General features: G+C 45.4%; 1 protein-coding gene across 4 annotated transcripts in view; it reads left to right on the forward strand.

Moving 5' to 3' along the window:
- Positions 1-2937: 2937 nt before the first annotated feature.
- The window catches only part of RERE (arginine-glutamic acid dipeptide repeats), a 275789-nt gene continuing 253519 nt past the window's right edge, over positions 2938-25207 (forward strand). For all 4 annotated transcript variants that reach the window (XM_087702075.1, XM_087702078.1, XM_087702077.1 and 1 more), the window contains exon 1: positions 2938-3006. The gene's annotated coding sequence lies outside the window, so the exon portion shown is untranslated. The remainder of the gene's footprint in view (positions 3007-25207) is intronic.

Below are 25207 nucleotides of genomic sequence, written 5' to 3' on the forward strand. Positions count from 1 at the left end.
GGAAGGTGGAACCCACGCCTTCGTTTTGGAAGTTAAAATGAAGGGGAAAATAAATGATCCAGTTGCATTTGAGGCTGGTGCGTAGCTGCTGTGAACCGAGAAATTAATAAATTATTGTTGCGAAGTCATGTCCGACCCATCGCAACTCCATGGACAACGTTCCTCCAGGCCTTCCTGTCCTCTACCATCCTCTGGAGTCCATTGAAGCTCAGGCCGATTGCTTCGGTGACTCCATCCAGCCACCTCCTTCTCTGCCGTCCCCTTCTTCTTTTGCCCTCCGTCTTTCCCAGCATGGGGCTCTTCTCCAGGGAGTCCTCCTTCCTTCTCATTAGGTGGCCAAAGTCTTTGAGTTTCCTCTTCAGGATCTGGCCTTCTAAAGAGCAGTCAGGGTTGATCTCCTCTAGGACTGACCGGTTGGATGGCCTTGCAGTCCAAGGGACTCAATGCAGGAGTCTTCTTCTCCAGCACCAGAGTTCAAAGGTCTCCATTCTTTGGTGCTCATCCTTCCTTATGGTCCAACCTTCACAGCCATCCATTGCAACTGGGAATGAATACATAAATAAATAAATGCAAAAGAGTTGGTGGCTGCAGTTTCCTGATAGCAAAGATGTGGGTTTGGTTTGCCCGGTTTTGATGAAAAAAGGAAGAGAGAGCTAACTTGTTTGATCCTTGTTCTCAAGAATGGTGGTTTGTCTGCAGGGCTGGTTTGCCGGTGGCATGGTTAGTGAAAGCGGCAATTGTAAGAAAGGATCAGCAAAGAAAACCCTTGTGTTTACCCTGGAGATGGAATGAATGGGCACTTGGCTGACCCTGCAGTCTGTGCTGGACTACAGGCTCCATTATCCCCATAGGGATGGTTTCTTAAGCCAGTGGGATGATATAATCATCCATTGTCATTTTGGCCGGGTTTTTTTCTGATGGGCTACAACCCCCATCATCCTTGGAGGGGGAAGAGGGTTGCAATTCCATCTGCCTCCCAAGAGCTGGGCCTGGCTTCTATGGTGACTACAATTCCCATGTGCCCGACGTGGACTCCAAAACCCATGCAAAATAACCAGCTCTCCCCAGCCTCTGCATGGTGACTACAATTCCCATCCTCTGCCTGACACGGACTCCAAACCCATGCGAAACAAGCATGGTCCTTTAAGCAGTTTCTTCTCACTTGGGCTACACCTTCCAGTGCATCCACTAAATTAACTACATGTACCATCATTCGCAGCAAGGAATTTCCTTGGGCATCATTCCCTTCACCTCCCAGGGAACTACAACGCCTATAATCCAGAGACCTGTGGGGCTCTGCCCGGATCCCATCATCCCCGGTCATGGATTCTAGCAACCTCTTCAGCGGACGAAAAAAAACCCCAGTGGTTTCCTGGCCCATGTGGGACTACAAGTCCCATCTGCACGAACAAAAATGACTACAAAGCCCATCACCCCCAGACGCTGCTGGGGTGCTGTGGCTCCCCTTCCCCATTAATAAAGGGACTACAATGTCCATCTGCCCCTGCTGTTTGTTTTTTGGGGGGGACTACATTTCCCATCATCCCCCTTCGCCCTCCCTCAGGTCGGCTGGACTACAGATCCCATCGTCCTCCTCGCCGCCGAGGCGGGTTGAGGGGCACCGCCTTCCCCATTCCTGCCTGCAGGGGGCGCCTGTCGGAGAGCGGCCACCAACCGTCGCCTCGGAGGAGGAGGTGGGGCGGTGTAAGGAGGAAGCCCCGCCTTTCGCTCCGCCTCTCCCGGCTCCCTTTCTGGACCAATCCGGAGCGCCCTCCTCTTCCCCTTCTCCCCTCCTTTTTTTTTTGTATGTGTATTCATTTGAAAGGTCCCACCTTTTTTCGAAACGGACTTCTCCATCCTGGCCGCCGATTGGCCGCGGCTGCTTGTCCGTAGGGAGAGGAGGAAGTCACGAGGCGGCTCCTCCCACCCTCCCGTCCTAGGTACGGCCGGGCGCCAGAGGCACGCGCCGGCCGGGCCGTCCAATGAGGAGGCGCGTTACTGGCAGGTGGAGCTGGGCCTGTCTGGGGGGTGGTTGCTGGGTGTCTCTTTGGTTGTGTGGGGGGGTGGGAAGAAGAAGAAGAGGCGGCGGAGGAGGAGGGAGAAAGCCGGAGGAGAAGGAGGCGAGGGAAGGAAGGGGCCGCCGGGCACCGAATAAAAAGCCGGGGGAGAAGAGAGACGAAGCAGGCGGGAGAGAGAGAATAAAAGCCCGAAGGAGAAATTGCTGGCTGTTCCCCTTTCCTTTCACGCCCCCCTCCTCCTCCTCAAGTGGGTCCCTCGCCCCCTTGGCCTGGTGGGCGACCAAGCAGGAGCAGGCCTGAGAAGAGGAGGGGGCGCCTGGAGTCGGCTGGAGCCTCCCCTCCCCTCCTCCCCCTCAGCCCTGCCCCCCCCTCCCTTCGATAATTGAGCCCCTTAACTCCACCCACCGCAGCCTCGCCCCCTCCCACCCTCCCTCCCTCTTAACATGCAAGAGGAGGACCCGGCCTCCTAAGCATCTCCCAGCTGCAGCAGCCCCCCCCCCTCACCTCTCTCTCTCTCTTCCTTCCCCCCCCTTCCACTCCCATTGACCCCCCCCTCTCCTAGCTGGGGAGGGGGCCCCTTTGGAGCCCTTTTAAGCCTCTTTCTGCCTCTCCACGACTCCACCCCCTTACTGGCTGGGGAGGGGGCTCATTTGGAGGCCCTTTAAGCCACTATCTGCCTCTCCACGACCCCCCCTCCTGGCTGGGGAGGGGGCCCCTTTGGACCCCTTTTAAACCTCTTTCTGCCTCTCCACGACCTCCCGCCCCGTCCACTACCAAATTTCCAGGGTACCCATTTTGCCCCCCCTCCCAATCTCCAGCCCCACCCCCACCCATTGGCTCCACCTTACTCGCTTCCCCTCTCCTTGCCCCTCCCCCCTCTTCTTTTTTTTTTAGGTTTTGCTTGGGATCTCCTCGGCCTCCGCCCCCCATCCCACGCCCCCACCCCCCCAGAGAAAACCCTACTGATGGTGTGAATCAGGAGGAAAAGGTAAGTCATTTTTTAAAAGGGGGGGGGCGTTTGGCTTGATGGCTTTTGTTTAAAAGGCTCCCTGTCTATCCCCTTTTTAGGTAGAAAAGGATGAGAAAAAGGCAGGTGGGGTGGAAAGGTTTTTGTTTGTGTGCACAGGCCCTGGTTTATACTTAGAGCTCATTTATACATTTTCTTTAAAAAAATGAGTGCACGAAACTAAATGTTTTCCAACTCTCTTATTCTATATTATTCTGAATTGTTATATAGAGAGGCAGGGCAGCTGTAACCTACTACAGAGTTTAAGGTTTGGGGTGCTTTTTTGTCTCCCCTTCTTGCCCCCCCCTTCCCCGCCTCTTATTTCCCTTTATTACGAATGAGATTTCTTTCAAAATGGGAATCCTTGCAGATGAACATGGAAAAAGAGATTGCTATTGCTATTTGGGTTTCTCTTCCATGAAAGGTTTACATTTTTCCAAATGTGAGGCTGTGGCTGTTAAGGAAAGATAAATAAACAATGTCCTTTTGAGAGCATCTTTGACCTCAGAAAGGAACACTCGTCTTATCTTAAGTAAAGTATGGGGCATCTCTTTAGTTATTTTCTTTCTCCTTTCCTTTTTTTAAAAAAAAAGTTCATAATCCTGTTTAAGAAACCTGAGTGGTAGAAGAAAAACCTAGTTACGAATTGTGGCGAGGGAAGGGTTTAACCTCTGCCCTATTTGGAAATTGTCTGCATATTTACAAAACACTGCTTGCATTAAGGGAAATACGTTTTATTGTGGTGAAGATGATGTATTTTTTATTTTTTATTTTAAAAAGAACATAATATCTTAACCAGGATATCATTGCATTCCTGTTAAATTCATATATCCGAATTGCATTGCTCCTGTCTTCATTGGCTTCCTCTTTTTAAAGTTGAAAATTTTTTTTTTGAGGGGGGAGAGGTTAGGAAAAGTGCAGAGTTTCAGTTTCTAAAAAGTTGGCTGTAAAAAACAAAAACAAAGTGATTCATCCATTCATTGAAGCATGTGGTTGAGTTTATTTCTGTACACAGCAGCTTGCTTTTGGTTTTAATTTTACTGACTGGCTTAGCCTGTGAAAAGCTATATATCCCTTGACATTAGATAACGATGGCAACTTTACAAAGTGTTTGGCTCTATTTCTGAACTATTTCGCTGGTGCCAGAATTATTTTCAACAGGATATAAATATTGAGCTTCTGTTTTTTTAAAAAAAAAATGTATGTCAGGACTTAGCAAGCTATTTTTTTATACCTCTAATAATAATAATAACTAAAAAGCAAACCGACCCTGAAATCAGCTGTGCACCATAACAAGAAATATTTGTTCAGCTAGTGTGAATGTGACTGAATTGTAGGATTACAGTGTAATGCTACCTGTGCTGCTAACACATAATTTCAGCTGCTTAGGCAGGTGCTAAATATATTTCATTTCATTCATTCTGATGTGTTGGATGTGCTCTTTGTATTCTTAAATTGTGCTAAAGTGCACAAAATGCGTTACTGTATTTTTAAACTGTTTTTCACAAATATAAGGTGCTAGAAGGATGCAGGAGAAACAAGGGGGGGGGTTTAATATGATTTTTCTTTGTTTTGTATCTAAAGTTTGTCTGATAATTTATTTGCCACCTTTTTGTATTGACATTCTGATTTAGGAGAGCTGCCATGCTAAATTTGTTGGTTGCTGAGGAGTGGGGAAAATAAGAGACACCCCTTGTTGGACCTAGAGTGGAGATATTATTGTTTGTTCACCCATAATTGGCCCATACTTGTATTACTCTACCCCTTGCCTTTTTAGACTGCTCAAAACAATCATTCAGGGGAGAGATATTTTGGGGGGGATCACAAAAGGCTCTTCCCTTTTTTCCCCATAAATCTGACTACTTCTCTTTCAAAGTGTGACTTTATTCTGGAGGTAAGAGTGTAGATGTAACCCTTGGCTTACGACAGCAACTGAGCCCAAATTCTCCATTGCTAAGCAAGACAGTTGTTAAGTGAGCTTTGCTCCATTCTGTGACCTTTCTCGCCACAGTTGTTAAGTGAATCATTTGGCTGTTAAGCAAATCTGGCTCCCTCCCCCCATATTGACTTTCCTCATCAGCAGCCAGGCGGGAAGTGATCACGTGACCCCAGGACACAGGGCAACTGTCCAAAATACAAGCCAGTGGCCAAGCACCTCAATTTTGATTTTCTGGCCATGGGGATGCTGCTGTGATTTGTAAAACAGGCCTAGGTTACTTTTGTTAGTGACCATTTAAAGTAACTTTGAATGGTCACTAAGTGAACGTGGAGAAGTCCCTGTAGTAACTTTTACACTTCCAGAAATAAAGTACTGTCTCTTCACCCTGGCTTTCCAGCCCCAAATATTTTGATTTTGATAAGGGCTGGTAAACTCCTTGCCATGTGTGAGTAGGCTGCAATATTGTTCTTACGAAGTTGTGTCTGACCCATCACGACCCCATGGACAACATTCCTCCGGGCCTTCCTGTCCTCTGCCATCTCTTGGAGTCCATTTAAGCTCACGCCGACTCCAGCCACCTCATTCTCTGTCGTCCCCTTCTTCTTTTGCCCTCCATCTTTCCCAGCATGAGGCTCTTCTCCAGGGAGTCCTTCCTTCTCGTTAGGTGGCTAAAGTCTTTGAGTTTCCTCTTCAGGATCTGGCCTTCTAAAGATCAGCCAGGGTTGATCTCCTCTAGGACTGACCGGTTGGATGGCCTTGCAGTCCAAGGGACTCGCAGGAGTCTTCTCCAGCACCGGAGTTCAAAGGCCTCCATTCTTTGGCCTTCCTTATGGTCCAACTTTCACAGCCACCCATTGCAACTGGGAAAACCATACGCACTAGACTATATGCACTTTCGTTGGCAGAGTGAGGCAGCAATATAAATTTTGTAAATAAATAAATAAATAAAAATGTCCAAGAATATAGCCAAGGTGTCTCTGAGGCTAGGTAGTGGAGAAGGTGCTCTGTTGGTTTTACTAACCTCCAAATTGGGGTCCTCAGGCATTCTAGATTACTATTCTCTTAAAGTCCAGACTTGCCTGGAAAGACGCTGGGACTTTATAGTACAAATAGATTTGGAGGTTACGTGCACAGCCTTGCTTTAGATGAACAGATAATCAGGTCAGACTATCAGGCAATATCCTGTTTTTGCCAGTGTGAGTTGGAGATTGGCACACACTGAAATTGATTGCTCTATTTTTGTGTAGCACTTTTTAACTTTGCCAGGGGCTCCTTCTTTCCCACGAGAGTTAGCTTAGTCCCATTTTATGGGTGGAGAAGGAGGGACTCGGAATGACTTTTTAAAAAGCATTCTTGGTAAAACCAGGACCTGCCAATTCCACTGTTCCATTTTATAATTCCATAGTCTCAGCATATATAATTCCGTAGTCTCTGCATTCCCTTGAAATTAATGCTTTCCTATTATTTTCCAAACTTATACTCTGCTTCTTCTTCCCGATAAGACAATGCTCTGCAAGTCCTAGTATCTTAGTATAGCTGCTGCTGCCAGCATTAGTGTACAGATTTAGGGAATGTGTGCTTGCTGTATTCACATGGTGACGCTTAACCCTCTAAGTTAGGTGAAGTACACTAAAGCAAGATTACCCAGCATCTCCATGGCTGGGGTTCCCGTCGCTTTAATTTTGGTTTCTAGTCTTAAAACATTTACCAAGAACAGAGATGACTTCTCTTCAGTTTTCTGCGGTCTCCTGGCATGATGGCCTGTGAATGCATGATCAGCGGTGGGGTCCTTGGTGCTCTCTGAGCTTGGTGGTTTTCTTGCAGACGTTTCATTACCAAACTCAGTAACATCATCAGAGGTGGAAAGGAATGGGAGAGGAGGAGGAAGAAGAGACTGTGGGTAATCTTTGGTGCTCTCTGAGCTTGGTGGCTTTCCTGCAGACGTTTCATTACCCAACTAGGTAACATCATCAGTGGTAGAAGAAGGAAATGGAGGAGGAGTGTGGGGTCCTTGGTGTTCTTTGAGCTTGATGGTTTGGTTGCAGGCGTTTCATTAACCGTAGAGTAGAATTAGAATAACAGAGTTGGAAGGGACCTTGGAGGTCTTCTAGTCCAACCCCCTGCCTAGGCAGGAAACCCTACACCACTTCAGACAAAGGGTTATCCAATCTCTGATTAAAAACTTCCAGTGTTGGAGCATTCACAACCTCTGGAGGCAACTTGTTCCACTGATTAATTGTTTTAACTTTGAAGAAATTTCTCGGTTCTAAGTTGCTTCTCTCCTTGATTAGTTTCCACCCATTGCTTCTTGTTCTGCCCTCAGGTGCTTTGGAGAAAAGCTTGACTCCTCCTCCTTTGGGGCAGCCCCTCAAATATTGGAACACTGCTATCATGTCTCCCCTAGTCTTTCTTTTCATTCAACTAGACATACCCAGTTCCTGCAACCGTTCTTCCTATGTTTTAGCTTCCAGTGGTCGAAGGAAGTGGGAGAGGAGGAGGACTGTGGGCCCTTGGTGCTTTCTGAGCTTGGTGGTTTTCTTGCAGACCTTTCATTACCCAACTAGGTATCATCATCAGGTCTAGGAGGAGGGGGGGAGCAAGAAGAGGAGGAGGAGGACTATGGGGTCTCTGAGCTTGGTGGTTCACTAGTAGACATTTCGTTACCAAACTAAGTAACCTCATCAGTGCACTGTTGTTGTACCTAGTTTGGTAATGAAACATTTGCAAGAAAACCACCAGGCCCAGAGAGCACCATGGACCCCACAGTTTAACCTTCAGATGCAGATCTTCTCTGGATAAACTAGTCAGGCAAGAATACCCTGTACTTAAAGTCTTTGTAGTTAAGTTGCTGTTGAATATTCCTGAGTGAGTATTCTTGGTTAAGAAAATATAAGAAGTACCCTGCTGGGACAGATTAAAACCCTTAACTAGCTTGCCTACCTGGCATTAGGGAGTTCATTCTCATTGCATCTGGAGGCCACCATACAGAATTTATGTTAAGTAGTTCCACAGAATATTATAGGCTTGTGGCCTGGAGGGGCCCGTGCTTTCTGTTACTGCTTTCCAGGATGAAAATGTCTGTTTTTCTACTTAGCTTTTGTGGCTCGTTATGTTTTCTTATCTTCCAAGCATTCCTGGCTTCCCTTCAAAAATACACGTTGTAGCTTTTGGCAACATATGACGAATATTAACTTTATCTCCTTCTAATGAAATTCCATCTACGGCTTTGCTGGTAGCCAGATTCCTCTGGCTTTCAAGTTCATAACCCTTTTTTTTTTGGTCTAATGTTCCATCTCTCTCTCTCTCTCTCTCTCTCTCTCTCTCTCTCTCTCTCTCTCTCTCTCTCTCTCTCTCTCTCTCTCTCTCTCTCTCCCTCCCTCCCTCCCTCCCTCCCTCCCTCCCTCCCTCCCTCTCCCTCTCCCTCCCTCTCTCTCTTTCTCTCTCTCTCTCTCTCCTCCTTTATGGTTTGTTGGTTGGTTAGGCTCTATTTTGTAGGGCTTCCTCCTGCCACATTTGCTGTCCCAACAGGAGAGCAGAAGAGAATTACGTTGGATTAAATATGTTTGAGTTTTCCCTGGAATTTGTATTCTGATTGGTGGGGGTGTAATAGCAACAGAGATGATTAGGGGACTGGAGGGTAAAACATATGAAGAACAGTTGCAGGAACTAGGTATGGCTAGTTTAATGAAAAGAAGGACTAGGGGAGACATGATAGCAGTCTTCCAATATCTCAGAGGCTGCCACAAAGAAGAGGGAGTCAAACTATTCCCCAAAGCACCTGAGGGCAGGACAAGAAGCAATGGGTGAAAACTAATCAAGGAGAGAAGCAACTTAGAACTGGGGAGAAATTTCCTGACAGTGAGAACAATTAATCAGTGGAACAGAAGTTGCCTCCAGAAGTTGTGAATGCCCCAACATTGGTGAGATTGGGTAACCCTTTGTCTGAAATGGTGTAGGGTTTCCTGCCTGAACAGGGGGTTGTACTAGAAGACCTCTAAGATCCCTTCAAACTCTGTTATTCTAATTCTACTCTACTGTACTCTATCCTACCCTACCCTTCCCTACTCTACCCTATTCTACTCTACTCTTAACCCTGAGCAACATTCTCTTGTATTAGTACTGTTGTCTTTTAGTTCCTTAGAAGAAAGCAACATTTTTAAGAGTTACCTTGAGGTAAGATGGGTGATCTATAAATGTTATAGATAAATAAAATAAATAAATGACAATTAAAGCCAATTAATTCATCTCTAGAACTTGGGATCATTTCCCATTGCCTCTGCAAGTTTTTGGGGAGAATGCAGCGTCAACTTTGTGTTAAATAACATTAAAGCGGTGGTGCCTGTGTTATATTTTTAAGGACAGACCTTCAGTTCAGAATCAAACTCAACTTGAAAAGAATTGACGTATTTGGCACCTAGATCCCGATTTATTTATTTTTTAAGACAAAAAAGGGTGTCTTTTTTTGCCAGGAGGTCCTCAGTAACCTGCTGGGTGCAATATTGGGTTAGAAAGCAAAGCCAGCTTGTGCTCGGTGCCTGGAAAAAAATTGGGAAGCACCACTTGACATTCAGAGGTGGTGTGAAATGAAAATAAATCTTGAGCTTTAAATGATCCTGAATGGGCGGGGGGGGGGGGGTGAAACAGCAGGGAAAGGAGACAGCATTCACTCGGGCAACCCAAACTGACCTGGACTCTGTTTATCTAATTAATCTTGTTCACAGAATATAAATTAGTCTCATCTCATTACGCATGCATAGACCCATTTATGATAACGGAGCTATTTTGGGGGATAGCCGGGGTGTTACTTTTGACTTCTTCAGTCAGGTTCCAAATGGGCAAATATAGCCTCTCATTACTTTAAGCTGCCTTAAGACTGCCTGGCCAAAGAAAGAAATTATTCTCATTTTTTTATTTTGCAAGAGAAATGTTTCAGGGTGGTAAAAACTGATGCCTATTGAAAAAGGGCAAGCACTGGGGGTTACAATCAGGCCACACCTGGGGGGGGGGGGTGTTATTCAAGATCCACGTTTATTTCGAAGCAAGACTTGGAAGGCAGAGAGAGAGAGTCCTCCTTCGCTTTTAGAATTTCCAAGACTTTGGAACAAGACCTGTGATTGTTGCTGGATTCTTGCCTCTGATTGTTTGTAGTTTGCCTCTGATGTCGTACTTCCAAAAAAAGACTCAAAAGTCCAGAACAAAGGTGGAATACAAGGCAGTCCTCAGTTTAACGACGACAACTGGGACCAGCGCTTCTGTTGTTAAGCGCGGTTAGGTGAGTCGCAGCCGATTTTACGACCTTTGCTTGCAGTGGTTGTTAAGTGAATCTCTGCAGTTGTTAAGTGACTCACATGGCCAGAGGCTTTATAGGAGGCTGGGGAGGGTGAAAAGAGGCCCCCCCCCCCCGGAGGCTCTCCGGAGGCTTCATGAGCTTCCCTGAAGCCTCCGGAGCGCAAAAAAACGGCCCTATGGGCAAACCAGAAGTTCGGGAACGGACTTCCAGTTTGCTCGTAGGGTCGTTTTAAGTGCTCCGGAGGGTTCAGGGAAGCCTCCTGAAGGTTCCTGAAGCCTCCAGAGGGCCTCCCGGGGGGGGGGGGAGGCTCCTATAAAGCCTGGGGAAGGTGAAAAAAAGCATGGAAAAAATGGGGGGGGAGCACCTGTAGTGCGCGCATACGCACGGGGGGGGGTTGCGCATTGCATTATGGAGGCGACATGCCCATGCACGACCCCCCTGTGCTCCCCCCCCACATATGGCACGCAAGCCCAAAAAAGGTTCGCCATCGCTGGTATAGGTTCTCCTGCTTGAGCAATGGGTTGGACTAGAAGACCTCCGAGGCCCCTTCCAGCTCTGTTCTGTTCTGTGTCTCTGCCAATGTCCCCTTTTCCCCTAGGTGCTTGTGATCTCCATCGCTTGGAAGAAACTTCCAAAGGAAGGCCTTGGAGGACTTTTGACAAAGAGGGATTAAAAACAGGAAAGAAATCTGTGCCATCAATATTACATTCTTTACCCCCAAGGTGACATTAGATTTGGGGGGTGGGATTAAATCCCCTTTAAAAAAAGAAAGTTAAAATGCAGCGGAAATGTTGCAGTGTTTGAGGTGAAGCTGAATATGACTAAAATTAAGCACCGCTGTTGAAAGTGCCATTTTTGGTTTGAAATACAGGCAGTCCTTCGACCCCAATTGAGCCCCTTATCTCTGCTGTTAAGTGAGACATTCACTTACAACCCATTTTTACAACCTTTCTTGCCACCGTCATCAAGTGAAATCGCTGCCGTCGTTAAGTTAGTAACACGGTTGCTAAGCGAATCTGGCTTCCCCACTTGACTTCGCTCATCGGAAGGTCGCAAAAGGGGATCACACAATCCCGAGGCCGTCGTAATGATGGGTCAAATTGCCAAGTGTCTGAATTTATGGGGATGCGACAAAGATTGTGACTGCGAAAAACGGTTGTGACATTTTTTTCAGCGTTGTTGTAACTTTGAATGGTCGCTAAACGAACTCTTCGTAAGTCGAGGACTGCCTGTCTCCGAAGCAGGGTTGCCGTTAGAGGATTGTGATGAGTTTGTGCGATCTGGTACCTTAAAAAAAAAAGAATGTTTATAGTTGTCTGTTTAAACGAGGACCTCCTTCAAATTATGTGAATCTCTTTGTCCATTTTTGTTGCTTGTGGTTTTTTTTCTCTGCAAATAAAACCAAATATGCTTTTATTTCTTTCTCTGTAACATTTTATATTTGAGTGTATTTTATCCTAAGCATTGCTAGCTGTTTTTGGGTTGTTGTTTTTTTAAATCTCCTCCCACTTTTTGGTTCATACATTCAGTTGATTAACAGTTTATTTTGGGAAGATGGCTGGCTGTGATCTCTTGTTCATTTTACACACAGTCACACACACACACACACTTTTTTGTCTGGTGGTGTGATGAATCTTTTATTCTTTCCTTGGGGCCAAACAAATCACTGGAGACAAAAGGGCTTAATACTTTGGAGAGGTACAGGCACAAATATTGGAGCAGAATCCAAAGATGTTGATTGACAATTCTTTTTGACAGATGAGGGAGATTTAGAAAAGACGTGGGGAATTTTGTCAGGCTTGTGTGGTTAAAAGCATGTGTGTGTAAGGAGGGGTGGGGGGAGAGAGAGAGAGAACACAGCCTCCTTTGTTTCTATAACAAACCATATTAGAAACTGGTTTAGCCAGAATGCAAAGCAGTTTTTAATAGCATTCCTTGCACCAGTGAGCAAGCAGAACCTTAAAAGGCAGGCTGGAACCTCAAGATGCAGGCTTAATGCAATGCTAATATTTGCTCTCCATGGACAACTTCATATTTGGCTTGTCAGGTTTTTAAAAACTGGATGCTGCTACTAAATTCCAGTAAAGATATTGCTTCTTGCTTTTATCCATCTGCCTCCCCCCCCCCATTTCTCTCTCTTCCTTTGCCAGCTGTTTGTCAGAGGGAAAATTGCACTCTGCACGTGTGACTTCGCTTAAAAAATAGATTTCAAATATTGTAGAGATTTGGTTCCTGGTCTTTTAACAGGAAGCCTGAAGTAGTGTGCTGAAGTTTGTTATTTAATGACAGCGAAAAATACAGGAATTTCTGTTACTTTTAAGCATGTGAATAAATTTAATTGTGGCTTGAATTTACAGATGTTTATAGATTAACAGAGCTGGAAGGGACCTTGTAGGCCATTTTTTTGAGGGCTGAAGCACGCGGATCAGATTTACAGCATTTCATTCTTTTTAAAGGGTTCCTATTATCAATTTATTTATTTATTTATTTATTTATTTATTAGACTTATATACCACTTCATAGGGCTTTCAGCCCTCTCTAAGCGGTTTACAGATTTTTAGCAAATTGAGTCAGCAAATTGCCCCCACAGTCTGGGTCCTCATTTCACCCACCTCGGAAGGATGGAAGGCTGAGTCAACCTTGAGCCGGTGAGATTTGAACCGCTGAACTGCAGATAACAGTCAGCTGAAGTGGCCTGCAGTGCTGCATCCTAACCACTGCGCCACCTCGGCTCCTAATAATAGGAATAATATTGGGATGTGGTGGCTCAGTGGCTAAGACTCCGAGCTTGTCGATCAGAAAGGTTGGCGGTTCGAATCCCTAGTGCCGCGTAACGGAGGGAGCTCCCGTGACTTGTCGCAGCTTCTGCCAACCTAACAGTTTGAAATCACGTAAAAATGCAAGTAGAAATAATAGGGGCCACCTTTGGTGGGAAGGGAACAGCGTTCCGTGCGCCTTCAGTGTTGAATCATGCCGGCCACATGATCACAGAGACGTCTTCGGACAGCGCTGGCTCTTCGCCTTTGAAAGGGAGATGAGCAATGCCCCCTAGAGTCGGGAATGACTAGCATCTATGTGTGAGAAGAAACTTTACCTTTACCTTATTATCAATAACATCGAATGGGAAGTGGGGGAAACTGTTATTCGTCATTTAAAGGAGATTTGCATCTGCGTTGGGCTCACCCCTTGCTTGTCCTATGGTTTACTTAACAATGGTTTGTTGGATAAACCGCGTTTCTGCTCATAGCTTCAGAGGGAGGTTTTCACAGAATCTTACCATCAGTTTGCAGCATACTGAAAAAAACCCTAAAAGGTGGCCCCTTTATAGGATATGCAAAATAAATTGTAAACTTCTCAAACTATGGGCTGTTCTAGGAACCACTTAGTAATCTACAGATGCAAACAGCTGGCTGATCCTTGCTCTCTGAACCTTAATCCCTTGGTCTTTTTAGTAAGAGTTGGTGGGATCTTTTCAATCCCTTTGCAGGCATGTTTTCACTTGCATGATAGAAAAGAGGGGACCAGGCTTGTAAGCTGGCATTCTGTGACAGCCCTGTCTGGAAGTTATTTAACTGAAAAAAGGGACTGTAATGTGAAAGGGAGAACTATTTAGTTCCCAAATCTATTTTTTTTTTAAATAGATTTGCCTCCCAAAACGTGCATCTTTTATAAACAATTTTATTGGACGGATCTGTGGCTGTGGTTTATTCTGGCTGGTTTTTTATGTGCTTTTGATGTTTGCTATTGTTCTGTGGTTAGTTGCCATGGGCCTGACTTTTGCTTGTTGAGTGCATAGGGTTGAAACGAACAACCTAAATACATAAAACGGTTGCAGGAATTGGGTATGTCTAGTTTAATGAAGAGAAAGACCAGGAGAGACATGATAGCAGTCTTCCAATATCTCAGGAGTTGCCCCAAAGAACAGGGAGTCAAGCTATTCCCCAAAGCACCTGAGGGCAGGACAAGAAGCAATGGGTGGAAACTAATCAAGGAGAGAAACAACCTAGAACTAAGGAGAAATTTCCTGACAGTTAAAACAATTAATCAATGGAACAACTTGCCTCCAGAAGTTGTGAATGCTCCAACACTGGATGTTTTTAAGAAGAGATTGGATAACCATTTGTCTGAAGTGGTGTAGCGTTTCCTGTCTAAGCAGGGGGTTGGACTAGAAGACCTCCAAGGTCTCTTCCAACTCGGTTATTCTATGATTCTATGATGAATAAAATAAAAAGGATGGGTGGAAAAGGCAGTCCTCTGGGACAAGGTCTGGGATTAGGAAGATTGTCAAGAAGCCTAATCTTTTTGCCATGTAATTAAAATCACATTTTTAAAAAAAAGCTGCTGTCTTGGGGATTTAACTTTAAAAGATGCCATATAAATATTTTAAATAAAACCAGTGAACAGAGCAGTCTTAATACAAATATATCCAGGCATTAACATTGGGAGAATTGTCTTCCGAAACTAATAAACTGAGTTTTGTGACTTCTAAACTTGGTTTGTAGTTGCTTTGTTCATTTAAAGTTTTTGTACTCCCTTGCAAAGATACTGCCTAAAAGCTTTTGAAATAATAAGGCACTTTGGCCAAGGATATTTCTTAAGTAGCTGACTACATTTCACTCTCTGGTGTATTTCAGCTTCTCTCTCTAGGATTGAAAACAGGCAGTACTGTATTTCCTCTTCCTTTTGCAAAGTTCTTCCCATCCTTCCGTCTCGCTTCCTCAATTTCCATTTAAAAAATGGAAGTATTTATCTCATGCTTCCTTTTCATTTTAAAGGCTTTCCTTGTGCTGTTCCCCCCTCTCAAACTCATATTTTTCTGCACCTTTTTAAAATCTTATTTTGATTTTTCATTTACCAGGCTCCTCTGTGAAGTTAACAGGATTTTTTTTCTTGCTTTAATCACCTAGCAATCCGAGAAGATCAGAAGCTGCCCAGAATTTCTGCCCAGCAACTTTTAGGTTGGAATTGGTGTTTTTTTCCCCTCTCTTTCTTTCCCAGTTTTTCCCCTTCCTTAAGGAGATGCACCTTCCTTTTTTTCTTTCTTCCTGCTTCACAGGTGTTTTTCTTTTTTTTTCACGGCTACTCCGCTGCCAGTCAGGATGGACGGCTGGTGACTCTAGATTATTGGTGTTAGTGTAGAGGTGACCCTTAACTTCCTGGCAGTGACCCAGGTGTGCTTTGTGGAATTGCATTTGGATTTGCTCTTAGCCGTTTTGCTAACTTGCGACACCACCTCGGCCTTCAATGCCACAGATTAGCTTGGGCCGGGCTTGCTGGTTAAGATTTATCTCATCTCATTCCCAAAAAAGCCAGTCCTAGTTTGCCTTAACAGAGAGATAGAATCAAAATCACGTGAAGTATTTGTATCGCTTTATATAGGCCACATTTGGAGTACTGCGTCCCGTTTTGGTCACCATATTATAAGAAAGGTGTTTAGGTTTATTGGATTTATATGCCGCCCTTCTCCCAAAGGACTCAGGGCGGCGTACAACATAAAAACACATATTACATATGTGTTACAAACATACAAACATACATATTACAAAAGTTAAAAGAAAGATTAAATAGAATATCCAAAAAAGCCCCAATAGACATTTACAATGAGATTTAGAAATTAAGTTAAAATTAATAATTTTATTCAGGCCAGGCCGGCTTGCTGAAAAAGACTAAGCCATGGAGCCCTTTAAAGATCATAATTAACCCCTTGAATTGCACCTGGAAAACAACCGGCAACCAGTGCAGGCCGCCTAAAAGGGGTGTAACATGGGAGCACCTAGGTACCCCCATGACAACCCATCTGAAGCCTCCGGGTGCTCTTCGAGGGCAGCCCCATGTAGAGAGCGTTGCAGTAGTCCAGCGAGAAAGGATGTTAAGACTCTGGAAAGAATACAGAAAAGAGCAATGAGGATGATGAGGGGACTGGTGGCCAAAATGTATGAAGAACGGTTACAGGAATTGGATATGTCTAGTTCCACGAAAACAAGGACTAGAGCAGGGGCCCCCAACCCTTTGGACTTCAGGGACCACTAAATTCATAATTTTAAATCCCATGGACCACTAATATGATCTGCCGAATGACTGGTTGGGTAGGCGTGGCTAGTTGGTCATGTGACTGGGTAGGAATGGCCAACTTGACATCACTCACGTTGAGGGGCGCCTCACTGGCCTCTACTCACCCCTCCCTCCAGTTCTTTGCCACCAGTGGCGCTTCCCTCCAGCCTTTGCCCAAAGCCCCCCACCAGGAGGCTGAAGCAGACCCAAGTTGGAATTTCCGCCCCCCAAAAGAGCCCCAAGGGGGAGACTCTGCAGCAACACAAGCGTTCATTGCACGCATCCTTCCCAGGGGCCATAGTTTGAGGTCCCCTGATTTAGTGCAATATAAAAAAAATGCAAATAATTTTTCTGCGGAGCACCAAAATTTCCTTGCGGAGGACCGCCAGTAGTCTACAGAGCACCAGTTGGTGACCGCTGGTTCAGAGGCGACATGATAGCAGTGTTCCAATATTTGAGGGGCTTCCCCAAAGAAGAGGGGGGGGGGGTCATCGTGTTTTCCAAAGCACCAGAAGGCAGGACAAGAAACAATGGACGGAAGCTTATCAAAGAGAGAAGCAACCTGGAATTAAGGAGAAATTTCCTGACAGCGAGGACAATGAATCAGTGGAACAGGAGTTGTGGGGTGCTCCATCACTGGAGGTTCTTAAGAAGAGACTGGGCATCCCCTTGTCTGGAGTGGTATAATGTTTCCTGCTTGATTAGGGGGTTGGGCTAGAAGACCTCCAGGGTCCCTTCTGTTGACAACAAAAAGACTGGTGGTACCTGGAAAATGTACGACGCCTCCCATGTTTGTGATCTGAGGCTATTTCTTCAAAAGCACGGAGCATTCGCTCACCATCCAAGTACGTGGGCAGCCACGATTGGGGGATTATAAAGCAGTGAAGTTGGGTCAATGTTACTGACCTTGCTGCGTTTTTTTTGGGGGGGGGTTAGCAGACCCTGCCTTCGCTGAAACCAACTGATGATGTGGAAATTATTACAGCCCCGGCTGTCTTAGTCATGTTCCTCTTTGTTTTGGTAGAGCTGTTTCTTTAAAACATTGGACCCTCTTTAGCCAGGAAGGATTCCTAGAGAGTGTGTGACGAGTGGAAATCCTGTTATATCCTGGCTTGTGTGTGTCATTGGCAATCTGGAAATTGTCCTTTGCATTCTTCCTCAGTCAACTCCTCGCAGCCGTCCGTCTGCACTGTATCCTGAGTGACTTTGAATGAAAGCACAGCAATTTAAAAACGTTTTTATTTTTATTCTCTTTAATATATAGTTACAGGTATACATTCACATAGTTCTTGTTTATCTTTATCACTTTTCCATATTTGTTTTTCCATATAACAGCATTTTGGGTTGGTTTGCTTAACACCCTGTACACCTATTTTGTATTATCACCACCCTATTTTTTTCTTTTCTTTTCACCCTTCCCTCCCTTCTCTACTTCCTTCCTTCCGCCTCTCCTTTCCTCTTTTCCTCCTTTCCCTTTCCTCCTTTCCCTTTCCTCTCCCCTACTTGTCTCTTCCTCCTCATACCCTCCTCTTTCTACCTCTTCCCTCCTTCCCTCTTTCTCCCTTCTCTCCCCTTTCCTCTCTTCTCTACTTCCTTCCTTCCTTCCTCCCTCCTCTCCTTTCCCTTTCCTTCTTCCCTTGCTTCTCCCCTACTCTTCTCTTCCTCTCTCCTTCTCTTTCTATCCCTTCCCTCCTTCCTCTTTCTTCCCTCTCTCCCCTTTCTTTTCTTATCTACTTCCTTCCTTCCTCCTCTCCTTTCCTTCCTTCCTCCTTTCCCTTTCCTTCTTCCCTTGCTTCTCTCCTACTCCTCTCTTCCTCCTCCTACCCTCCTTCTCTTTCTATCCCTTCCCTCCTTCCTCTTTCTTCCTTCTCTCCCCTTTCCTCTTTTCTCTACTTTTTTCCTTCCTCCTCTCCTTTTCTGTTATTGTGGTTATCTGAACTGAAGTATTTTGGGATGGTATTCCTGCAAACCCTGTTATCCTTTCCTATTCCCTCTTCTTCATTATCATGCCCTAACTATTTCTCTCTATATATGTATGTATGTATGTATGTATGTATGTATGTATGTATGTATGTATCATTCTTTAACATATACTTATATATTAATACTTTCTTTTCTATTCACCCCCCCTTCCATTTAATAGTGTCTCATCTGGATTCCGTATCTCTCTCTTGCTTTCTTTTCTAGATTCCTTTCTCTAGGGGTTAGCTCACTATTGAAGTCCTCCTATATACGACCTGCCCCAGACCTACCCAGAGGCCTCTGGGTAGGTGAAGTTTGGATAAATCCGCCTTTTCAAGAGTACGACTGAGCACATTTTTGTTTCTAACGGTGGTGCAAAGAGGCTTTTAAAGCCAGGCTCACTGATTATAAAAACCCACGGGGCATTTGTATACCTTGAGCATTCTTAGCGAGAAAAGGAATCCTTCTGTACTGGTTGAATCCTAATACTTGCTTTTCTCGGGGGTGGGGGTGTGTGGAGGGGCGGACAGAATAGTAGTGCATGCCTAGATTATCAAGGGTTTTTTGGGGCTTTAGAAAGGACTTCCAAAACGAAACCGTCAGAAGAATCAGCCCACTAAAGTATTTCCTCAATGCACCACATGCTACTGCAGTGGATTTGATCCTTCTGCAAATGAGACCTTTCTCATTCCCGTGTTGTCCAGGTGCAGTAGTGTTCGAGTGACGTGCCTCTCTTCTTGAGCTGTAAAGGTAAAGGTTCCCCTTGCACATATGTGCTAGTCGTTCCCGACATTAGGAGGCGGTGCTCATCTCTGTTTCAAAGCTGAAGAGCCAGCGCTGTCCGAAGACGTCTCCGTGGTCATGTGGCCGGCGTGACTCAACTCCCAAAGCCGCATGGAACGCCGTTCCCTTCCCACCAAAGGTGGTTCCTATTTTTCTACTTGCATTTTTCACGTGCTTTCGAACTGCTAGGTTGGCAGAAGCTGGGACAAATCACAGGAGCTCCCTCCGTTACGCGGCGCTCGGGATTCAAACCGCCGAACTGCCGACCTCTCTGATCGACAAGCTCAGCGTCTTAGCCACTGAGCCACCATGTCCCTTGCTGTACACCTCCTTGAAAACCCGGGAGATGGCCTCGTTTGATGCATCTCCAACTTCAATCAGTCTTTAAAAAAAACAACCCCACTGCCAGCTTCACAAAAGACAACAAAAGACAATTGGTGCCAGAAGAACTCACGGGAAGTGACATCTCCAGGTGTTAACATCACAAGAAGGTGTAAGAAAGGCGGGCCAGTTCTCAAAGTCGCCTTTTTTATACAACATGTAACATCCGCAGCTCCTGGAAAAATAGTTGGGACAGAGTGTAGGTGAGTGTAAGAATCACATAAGCCTCTCTGCCATACCCCTTTTGCCTTCTCAAAGCAATTGCGTAATGTTTTGCTTGGAATTGGCAGTTCGTGTCCATGGTGTTGTTTGATGTATGTGCCTAAAACACTCACCTGTTTCAAGAACAGAACAACAGAACTGGAAGGGGCCTTGGAGGTCTTCTAGTCCAACCCCCCTGTTCAAGCAGGAGATCCCCTCCCCCATATCATTCCAGACAAATGGCTGTCCAGTCTCTTCTTAATAGCTCCAGTGATGGAGTACCCACGACTTTTGAAGGCAAGCCATTCTACTGAGCCGAGGTGGCGCAGTGGTTAAATGCAGCACTGCAGGCTACTTCAGCTGACTGCAGTTCTGCAGTTCGGCTGTTCAAATCTCACCGGCTCAGGGTTGACTCAGCCTTCCATCCTTCCGAGGTGGGTGAAATGAGGACCCGGATTGTTGTTGGGGGCAATATGCTGACTCTGTAAACCGCTTAGAGAGGGCTGAAAGCCCTATGAAGCGGTATATAAGTCTAACTGCTATTGCTATTGCTATTGCTACTGGTTGATTGCTGCCACTGTTAGGAAATTTCTCCTTAGTTCCAGGTTGCTTCTCTCCTTGGTTAGTTTCCATCCATTTCTTCTTGTAAACATAAACAGAGGGATAGAATCAAGATCACCGGAAGTATTAATACCACTTTATAAGGCCTTGGTAAGGCCACACTTGGAATATTGCGTTCAGTTTTGGTCGTCACGATGTAAAAAAGATGTGGAGACTCTAGAAAGAGGGCAGAGAAGAGCAACAAAGAGGATTAGGGGACTGGAGGCTAAAACATATGAAGAACGGTTGCAGGAACTGGGTATGTCTAGTTTAATGAAAGGAAGGACTAGGGGAGACATTATAGCAGTCTTCCAATATCTCAGGGGCTGCCCCAAAGAAGAGGGAATCAAGCTATTCTCCAAAGCACCTGAGGGCAGGACAAGAAGCAATGGGTGGAAACTAATCAAGGAGAGAAGCAACCTAGAACTAAGGACGAATTTCCTGACAGAACAATTAATCAGTGGAACAACTTGCCTCCAGAACTTGTGAATGCCCCAACACTGGAAGTCTTTAAGAAGATGTTGGATAGCCATTTGCCTGGAACGCTATAGGGTTTCCTGCCTAGGCAGAGGGTTGGACTAGAAGACCTCCAAGGTCCCTTCCAACTCTGCTATTGTATTGTATTGTCTTGCCTTCTGGTGCTTTGGAAAATAGGCTGACCCCCTCTTCTTTGGCCATCATGTTACCCCCCATAGTCCTTTTTTTCCACCAGCCTAGAAATGGAAACGAAATAGAAAGAGATGGAAATAAAAAATAAGTAGAAAAATAAATAAAATAAAATAGGAAAGAAATGGAAGCGAAAAAATGGAAGGAAACGGACAGCTGTTTGTCCAAAGTGGCATCAGACCTCCTGCTTCAGCAGGGGGTTGGATTAGAAGACCTCCAAGGTCCCTTGAAACTCTTGTTATTCTGTAATAATCTCTTTTGTAAAATGACATTTGGACCAAGCCTTTCATTTCCCTGGCGGAGAAGCGATGGGGCCCTTAAATTCCCATCAGTGGAGATTGCTTGGAAAAAGAGCAGGAGTTTGACCGCAGATGGTAGGAAATTGGGCGAAAATACTTGAAAGGGCAACAAATTGGTATGGCATCGCATCAGCCGGATGACTTCTCTTTGGCCATGCCAGGGGTCCTAGCCTTAAAAATTTGTGGATGGAGAGGGGGAGCTTACGAGGATGCATGGTGAATTTGGAAGGGTCGCTATTTAGAAATGGTGGATTACTCGTTGAAGGGACACGACAAGGATTTTGATACCAGAGTCCTCTAGTACCACATCACACCTCTTGTGTCAAGGCTAGGGATACACTTCTGTGCTGTCCATATTGTATAGCTCAGGGATGGCTAACCTTTTTGTTGCTGAGTGCCAAAAGCCCTCGCACACCCACAATGCAATGTGTGCGCAACACCCTAGCTCATGTTACTGCCTGTGTGCAACCCACCCCCTGCCTGCACATGTGCACCCCCGTGCATGTGCTTCCCACGCATGGGCATGCATCTCCTAAATGCGCCCCGGTGCATGTGTGGCAGAGACCCGAAAACCAGCTGGCTGGAGGGAGGCGCATGCACATGTGCAGCAGAGCTAAGCAGGGGCAACGGTTCATGCACCCGCAGAGAGGGCTGTGCGTGCCAACTGTGGCACATGTGCCATAAGTTCACCATCGCGGGTATAGTTTTTAATAAGTTTTTTATTTTATTTTTGTTACATAATAAAAAATCCTTTTGTGAACATATTGTTGTCCGGATTTCCCTTTTAACATTTCCACAAACACATAATTCATTCTACATACAAAACAGCATCCAGTTTTGGTCGCCATGATGTAGAAAAGATGTGGAGACTCTAGAAAGAGTGCAGAGAAGAGCAACGAAGAGGATTAGGGGCAGTGGTGGGTTTCAAAATTTTTTACAACCTCTTCTGTAGGTGTGGCCTGCTTTGTGGGAGTGGCTGTATTGGATCTGCTTACCTAAGACAAAAGAAAAAAAAATGCCATCTGTCAGAAATGGCGTAGGGTCTGCGGGGCAAGAGGCTGTAAACCGCTTAGAGAGGGCTGCAAAGGACTGCGAAGCGGTGTATAAGTCTAAGAGCTATTCTTTCCCTCCCTTAATGGCTGCATCTCTCCTATCCAAGCTTCATGAGCTGACAGTGGGACAATTGACTCCTTCCTCACTCCCTCTGCCCACTGCCAGCAGTTCGATCCTGACCGACTGGCTGCAGTTTGATTCAGCCTTCCATCCTCCCGAGGTGGGTAAATGAGGACCCAGATTGTTGGGGGCAAGAGGCTGACTCTGTGAACTGCTTAGAGAGGGTGGTAAAAGTACTGTGAAGCGGTATATAAGTCTAAGTGCTATTGCTATTCTGTGAAAGAAAGGAAAATGCTTGTAAAAATGCCTCTTCTATTAGGGAGGTCCACCTGGTAGCCCCCAGGGGAAAAAAAATGCTCACCCATTGCGTCATCATGGCCTCAGAGATTCGATTGGCCCAGCACCCTGTCAATCTTTGACCAAAGCCTTAAAGAGACAGTTCCATCCCCAGGCCTGGAGGTAAGGGTTTCGGTTTGTCACCATCCAACAACTGGGCTGTTGTGCTGTGGTTTTTTAACCTGCTTCCCCCCCCTCCCCCGTGTGTGTGCTTTTTAAAAATGATTTTGCTCTTTCTGTGCTGTCTTTAAATTACGGTTAGCCGCTCGAAGTCTTGAATTTGAGACGGGAGACCAGATAAATCAAAATAATTCATAAATAACTGATGAAAATGACTGCTTAACATGCATTTATTGTGGCATTTATATTTCCTTGCAATCGCAAAGGGCTGTTGTCGGGTCCTCCCCCCCCCCCCCGCCCAACAATTAAACCATCCATGGATAGCTTGAAATTGAGAATTTATAAAGCATCATCTCATCTCGGCAGCCAGCTGTCTAAAAATCCTCACCCAAAATAACGTCGCGCCCCCATTGAGCTTGTTTTCATGTGTTCCCATGGGATAGTTAAGCGGGAAGTAGCTTCCTTTGCCTTGTTATGATATATTTATGTAGGTATTTATTGCACGTTTGGCTTTGGGTGACAAAAGTGAATACAGAAACTGATAAAGGTTAACGCTTGGAAGTCTGAAATGCCAGCAAAAAGGCTACAAACAGTTTTGACTTAACTCCTTAGAGAATGAGCTTTACAAATTCCCATCTAAATCAGCTCATTATCTAGAAGCAGGAATGAGGAAACGGAAGATATAATGATCAAATGGAGTACAATTATACCAGTTTATGTACAGAGAATTACAGAGTACATTTTTCCCAGTGCCGGTTGCCACTTTGAATGGTCAACTAAATCATCACCTTCTTTTAACGACACCATAATCCCTTGCAGGGTGGAGTCTGGGCAACTGAATGGAGCTAGCAGAGTTTTAATGGCCGGATGCCTTTCCCTGTCACCAATGGGGAGTTTTGTTCAGCAGGTATATTCTCATTGTGCCCAGAGAGAGAAATACCTGCCTCTACCTAGGATCAAACTCACAGCCTCCTGATTGTGAGGCGAGAGCTCCGGCTCTAGGCCACTGCACCACTTCTTTGAACGGTTCGTAAATGAAGGGTTGTAAATTGAGAACTACCCGCATTAACAATATCCGTAAAGTAATAAGAAAGTGGGCAAGTGTTTTGCAAACTTCTGGCATGATTCTGTTGTGGCCCACGAGCAGCCAGCAGAGCAGGTAGTAGATTTGGACAGTGAGGAGGTTGGGAAGGAACTTGGGCCAGTCCTGGAGTCTGGGGAAGGCTCTGAGGAGGGCTCTGTGTCGGAGGCAGAGAGGGGGCCAGAACCGTATGCCAGTCATCAGCTGCCTTCAGAGTCGAGTATCAGTGAAGCAGACGAACAGCTGGATCCTGTTCCCAGTGTGCGCATTCGCAGTGACCAGACGAAGGGAACAGCTAAAGAACAGGAGTCGACTTGTGAGTAAGGCCACAGGTGGAGGATGAATGGCCCCTCCCAGAGGAGATAAAAGAGGAGCAAAATGAGAGTGGCGTTTGCAGGAGACCATTAGTTCGCTTAATTGGTTGGTGATTGGAGTCTTGCCAAGTTCTGCAGATATCAGCCTGGCAGCTCTCCAAGCCAGATAAGGTCTGTGACCATAAATCCTCCCTTGAAAGACTTTGCTGGATGTTGATGAGCAGAATTCACAGTCAATTAAGAAAAAGGGTTTTTTCGGGACCAGGAGTTGGCTTCCTGTTCTTGGGAAGCCTCGCTCAGAACAGATTCCGACACTGAGCATTTATGACCTGAATTTCAGCAAACAAGGTATTTTTCTCCCTTCGGTGGTCAGTTGGTTGACCCAAAACAGTTCAAAGAATTGTACAATCTGATATTGCAATCCGGTGTTTAGCCTGATGGTGTGTCGTTCCCCCCCCCCCCTTTCCCAAAAAAACCCAAGTTCTGTTTATTATTAACTGTGAAATACGTTGCAGCAACAGTAAGGAAAGCAATGGAGGCCTCTTTCTGTTGTTATCAAAAACGCATTTAACAAGATTTGCTGTGGCTGAATGCCTTTGATTGTAATACTTTATGGCTCATAGTAAAGCCGTATAAGTAAGTTAGCCGACATCCATCTCCCGCTGATACACGACAGCTTTCTCTGAGCTTCCCAACAATAACATTATACTTCTGGGTAAACGGCCTTTCCTTGCTCAAGGAGCAGTTTTGCGGGCTGCAACTTTCGCACAAAGGAAGAGCGAGCAATTTGGGGAACACGGGCGTCGTGGGAAGATCCTGCTGTGTTACACACCGGAGAAAAATATTTGTCTAAGCCAGAAGGCGCTCGTACGATTTGGAGACAGGAATATTAATATTAAAACCGATACTCCCTTTGATGGCAGTTGGTCTCCCCCCCCCCCTTTCTTCGTTCTGTGCAGAAAAAGGAGGTTTATTTATTATTACATTAATGGCATTCTTTTGCTTTGGAGAAGGAATTAAGGATCTCAGATTTTGTTACTGTATATC

This window comes from Thamnophis sirtalis, unplaced genomic scaffold (assembly GCF_051295495.1).
Source record: "Thamnophis sirtalis isolate CommonGarterSnake01/CBP01778 unplaced genomic scaffold, rThaSir2_p1.2 scaffold_15, whole genome shotgun sequence".
NCBI lineage: Eukaryota > Metazoa > Chordata > Lepidosauria > Squamata > Natricidae > Thamnophis > Thamnophis sirtalis.